The following is a 5458-nucleotide window of genomic DNA, read 5'->3' as shown; positions in this document are numbered from 1 at the left end:
AACATAATTGACGATCAACTGTGCTTTTGACAGCGTACACTTCAGTCAAAGCGCAAAAGCTTTTATTGTTGGAGATCAAGACAGTGGTATTCATTCAAGCAATCTTTACAAACCCAGTGTCGAGGGGATTGAATTTGAAAATGTTTGAATTTCAGTATTACTCTAACCGTCGTTGTTCTTGTCGAGTTATTTTCCCCTTTTAACCATTTGTCGTTCGGTGGAAAGAAAAAAAATCCTTTTTGGCGACACGGCCAAGATCAATTATGCTTCCACACGAACAGTTTCAAAGGATTTTGATGCCGCCTCATGATACATTTTGGACGGAAAGGGTATGGAATAATTACATCATAATTGGGCCCACACAAATCTTGTCGTTTTGCATTTTCGAGGATAAGAGAGAATTGGAATTGAAATGAACCATTTTTATTGATAGTCGTTTTCAAAATGATAAGGTAAAATGTAACTCTAGCTTTGAAAGCCTAATAATAATATTCACGATGATAGATAGCAACAGTCTTCAATACTCCATACTGTGGACTTATTGATTACATAACTTTGATTGATGTAATGGTCCAGACAAATGTACACAATCTCTCCGGTTACCAAACATTTTATCACAAAGATAAATTTAGTCAAAGTTCATTTCTTCCCACCAGGGACTTTTCCAACCTAGGTCCAGCCTAAACTCTGTGGGACATCTTCTAAAACATAACACATCTTTAATAAACACTTATTTCTTGGGCCTTCAAAAAATCGCGTGATACGAGCTATTTAGCTTGGTTCTAATAAGTGGGCTTGGTTTTTGGTCAGACACGATCTTTTTTTTCTGCTCAAAAGGCGGGGTTTCGTCTCCTTGTACCATCATGGTTCCCACCAAATTGTTGCTTCGCAGTACGAGCTCCTCGTTGTTTTACAGTGACTTTAATAGCCGATCTTTTCTTGGTTCGAAGCCACCACATTGGTCACAAAAATGCGTTAAGGGTGAACCATTTGAAGCGTGATTCAAGATGATTTGTTTCACCTAAATGAAATACTTGTCTTAAACTTGGGCTTCGTTTCAATGGCGAGTGATTGGACAACTAACGAACGAACTTTGTCCCAATTCATTGGCTAATTAAAGCTAGCTTCATGGGTGTGCTTTTGTACAAAATATCTTCAGTCCAACCATCATCATGCGTGTGTACTCGGGCTTCAACTCGTCCGAGATGGTGCGAAGAAGGGCTCATTGCTGATTTGTGTCGCGGAAACTCGAGATTCCAATCCGAGGTGTACGTGCGAGTACTAGTTCTTCAAGGGTTGATTGAGCGAGTCACCAAAGCGTGGCAAGCCTCTCTCTCTCTCTCTCTCCTTTGAAGATTAAGCAGTTCTGTGGATGCATCATGACGTTAGCGAAAGACGATGATATTCATTTGGCCTAAAGATGCTAGTAGTGCGGAACCTAGTCCCCTCGTCCGTCTTTGTTATCCTTTTCCTCACCACAGAGCGCCTCCCCAATCGCTTTCGGAAGGCAAAGACCAAACTGTGAATACCAAAAGTGAAATTGAGTTCGCCCATCACCCATCGCTTGAGCTAGCAGCCTCTTGGTCTCCTCCACCATTCAAGTCATTGTTGAGCATATGGCAGGGCGAAATCTTTACATACGCATGATGTGACCAGTGATATGGTCAACTCTGACTGACCAACCCAAAATCTCAATTCACTCCAAGGGTCAGAGGAGGAGCCATTCTTACCGAGTCAGTCGGGTGAGCGGAATGTTGAAAGTGAGCGTTTCTTCGTCTTCTTCAAAGCAGAGCAATAAAAATGAATCCGATTGCATGCCACGACTCAGGTGTGAAAGAGATGGCAAATTACGAGCAGAGGCTTAAAGGGCCGTAAGATTTATACTTCTAATTCCATTTGACGATTCTCGAAATCCCACTCCTTTTTTCTTGCCTGGTTGGCTTCGTGGATGGGAGGTATTTACCAGGACCATTCATCTCTTTTTGTCCTGTCCTTATTCGGGTTTTTGTACTGAGTGAGAAATGATGGTCAAGTTGCCGGGGTTTGTTTGGTTGATTGCAACTCAGGTACTCGTTGTACGAGTAGCTTGCTCACTAGTCCAAGAGAAATTCGTTTCACGAGAACTTGGTTTGCGGTTGAAATGCAATTATTGCTCCGACGCCACACTTTATGGTCTACATAATCGTTTGGAGGGATATTAGTATTAACCACAGCGTAAGGACTTGGGACATGTTTTCATCGTTATTATTGCTACTGTTGTTATCATTATTCCAGCTTACTCTTCTTTTGGAATTGTTATCTGGTGGTCCTTTTGGCTGGAGGGTACGTTTGCCAATATAAATTGTCCTTGACATCCACATCATGACCATTATTTTGATATGAACGACCGAGTTGCCGTGGGTATGAGGTCTCAATGAAGTATGAATTTAGATGGAGCACGTACCAACGATACATTGATATGGATATACAGTATACATGGTGTGCGTTGTGTATACCATCAAAGGGCAGCACAGCAGTCTCGAATTCGTGGCTTCAAGCCATCCGGCAATGATTACTGACTGCACCGTACGTAGACGTAGTCAGACTTCAGGGATCATCTTGTCGACTGCCCATTTTGGAGATGAAATCTCTCCGAAAGACTATCAAATATCATCGTGTTTTGGGATGGTCTGACTGACGGGCTCAATCGCCCGATTGAAGAACTTCAACTAACCACCAGGAAGTGAGAGAAATGTCTCAGAATTTGTGAGTCTGCCGAAAAATGGGGGTGATGATAACATGAACACCCAATATCTTGAAAGGTTCTTTTTGATGGCCGCTCAGGGATCACTTCCTTATCGAAGGACTTTACTCCGCTTCATGTACGTCATGACAATCTACGTAGAGCTTATTCTGCAGGTGTCGGAACTTTTCTCCACACGATAGATTAGACACGTTCAAATAAAAAAAAATGCCCAAAACCGATATTGGCTAATTGGGACACGTTACTGGCCACTTGGTTTAAGCAATTCTGGAGCATCCGCCAGGAGAGGCCCAGAAAGAGAGGTGTATAAACTTGAAGCATGGCGAGGGCCTTTAGTAATTCCTTTGGCAGCACTGACGTTGACGATTAGAAAAGGAGCCCAAAAGACATCATTAGATGTCCATTAGACACAGTTTGAGGACTCTTTCTCGCTCTCATTACAGCAGAAGCTCTGGAGGCCTGAGCATCATTTAGCTACGAAGAGCAATTTCGCCTTCATCCCACCTCTGCATTCACTATGTCTGCGTTTCAATCATGCCCGAAGCGTAATCTTCTACATCGATCGGGACTCATATCGTCGGAGCAACCAACACCTCAAATCGATTCATTGACTCCAAAGTTTGTGTTGGCATCTCCGATAAAAAGTGGAAAACTTCATTTCACGCATGGCAATGACCATAATTGGACGTCCAAAAGTTTCCATGAATTTTAATTAAAATTCCTATCCTCCATCCGAGGAGGATCAGAGAAGATGCCTTGAGTTCATGATGAATGGACGTGAATGAATATGTGTACCACTCGGATTGATTGAGCTCGTTCTCTTGTGATTCTCCATCCACCACATGATTGAGTGCTCGGTGAACAATTTTAGAACACAACCCCAACTAGTCGCGTTTTCCGCCCGAAAATTGATGAGCACTCGCAGAGGCTCCATTGGCGTCCCCTCTCGGTCTAAAATTGAATGCAACAAACGCTATCACGGTATCATCATGTAATCGTCCATTATGGTTTGGAGCCAAGCTACAACGTCTAATCATCGTTCGTCTGACTCGATTTTAGTTTTTCTCTCCGGCATCTGTACGTACAGTTTATACAGTAGTTTTCCATCCATCAAGGGATTCTTTTCGGCTGCAGCGTTACCTGTGCTTGTATTCTCACCGCGCCAGCGCCAAGTTTTAGATTTGGGTGTGGGAGGGTCAAACCCAACTTCAAGAGACCAGCCCCAGGCTTGTCGTCGGGGGGGAGGGGAGGAAAAGGGGAGGCAAATGCGTCTGTCTATCTTTATCTCCCATTCTTTCATGTCCCTCCGCTAGCTAGAGGGATGGAGCTTGAGTTGCCTCACCGCCTGTTCTGTTCTGTCATTTTAACCCAACCCAGTTCTTCCCCCACCCTTCTTTCCTTCCTCCCCATTGCTGGCATGATGATGTTTTCTGAACTCTTAGGCACCCCATAACTTCTACAGACATCCATGAAAAACGTGGGTCGACTACAAAAATACGTCATGCAACTAACTACATACTCTTGGTTACTGTGCAAGTAGTGCCTTGTATTATCGATATGTTAAAGTTGTCGAATGGGGAGCAAAATTGTCGGCAAAAAAAAATCCAAGCATGTTCCATATGGTTTTCTGCGCATTGATCCATCGTTGATGAAGAGAAGCTACCATTCGATTTATATTGATGGCCAATAAAAAAACCTGATTAGATCATGGTTGGAAAGCAACATGATATAATCATGCGGAACTCGCGATCAAGACCTTCGAAAGGTGAAATAAGCCTTGATGGTCCAACACCAACCCGGAGATATGACGTCAAGATTCTGGATTCGTTTGTCCATGCACGCTGTATGTATGTAGTATGTACATACGAACGTACATAGAATAGTATAGATGGCACCGGCGTGTGACTTGTATGACTGTGGCGAACCCAAAATGATTCCCTTGTCGGTTTGCGTCGGTTTTCACTCTCTTCCTTTCCTCCAACCTCATGGAGGTGGCCTCCAAACCCTTCTAGACTTGACTTGGATTCCCTTGGATTCCCTTGGTCTCGGCGTGCTCGGAGGTGGACGTGTATGTGCGTATGGGTCCCTCTCTTTCTTTCGATCTCTCTCTCTCGTGTCTGTCCAACCCATCGACAGGCCGAGCACCTGATGCAAGGAGGTCTCCTTACGGCACTGAAACCGCGCGGCACCAGGGTGTGGGCAGTGGCCTCTTTGGGCGCCCTCGGGGTCGTGGTTCTGTCCGTCCGCGTCCTCATTTGGCCACGGGTGGCTCGCCGTCGTCTTCTTTTCCGAGCCTGACTCACAGATAAGTCTTGCACACTTTTCCCTTTTTCGTTCCTCCGGCCATGCAAACTACGAGGAGCTTGATGGGAGAAAAGCGTACTTGTAGAACTCTGAGCTACTTCTGCAACTTCTACTACTTCTACTACATACTACTTCAGACTACTACATACACTCGTTCCTGAAGCAGTTCCAGCCGCCTGGTGCCCAGGGTGGGCATTTCATTTTTGGACACTTTTGTCCACCCCTGTCCAAAAGTGTCCAAAAGTGTCCAAAAATAAGGGTGGACAAAAGTGGACAAAAGTGTCCAAAAGTGTCCAAAAATACGAACCTTTAAAACTACAAATATAAAGGATATTCTGTATGAAACCTATCCTCTACTTCAAAAATTGCTCATTGATGGTTCCAAGAGCAAGATAAGTCTTTAAAACCTTT

General features: G+C 44.1%; 1 protein-coding gene across 2 annotated transcripts in view; it reads right to left on the bottom strand.

Annotated features, from left to right (window-relative positions):
• LOC131881179 (adenosine 3'-phospho 5'-phosphosulfate transporter 1-like) overlaps positions 1-5458 on the bottom strand; it is a 23542-nt gene that overhangs the window by 1910 nt on the left and 16174 nt on the right. Inside the window, exon 2 of one of the 2 annotated variants that reach the window (XM_059227963.1) lies at positions 3362-3694. The exons of the other annotated variant lie outside the window; for it this stretch is intronic. The gene's annotated coding sequence lies outside the window, so the exon portion shown is untranslated. Of the gene's footprint in view, positions 1-3361; positions 3695-5458 lie in introns of those variants that run through there. 2 annotated transcript variants of the gene reach the window in all.

This window comes from Tigriopus californicus, chromosome 5 (assembly GCF_007210705.1).
Source record: "Tigriopus californicus strain San Diego chromosome 5, Tcal_SD_v2.1, whole genome shotgun sequence".
NCBI lineage: Eukaryota > Metazoa > Arthropoda > Copepoda > Harpacticoida > Harpacticidae > Tigriopus > Tigriopus californicus.
Note: the sequence above shows the minus strand (reverse complement) of the source record. Positions and strands in the feature narration are given on the sequence as shown.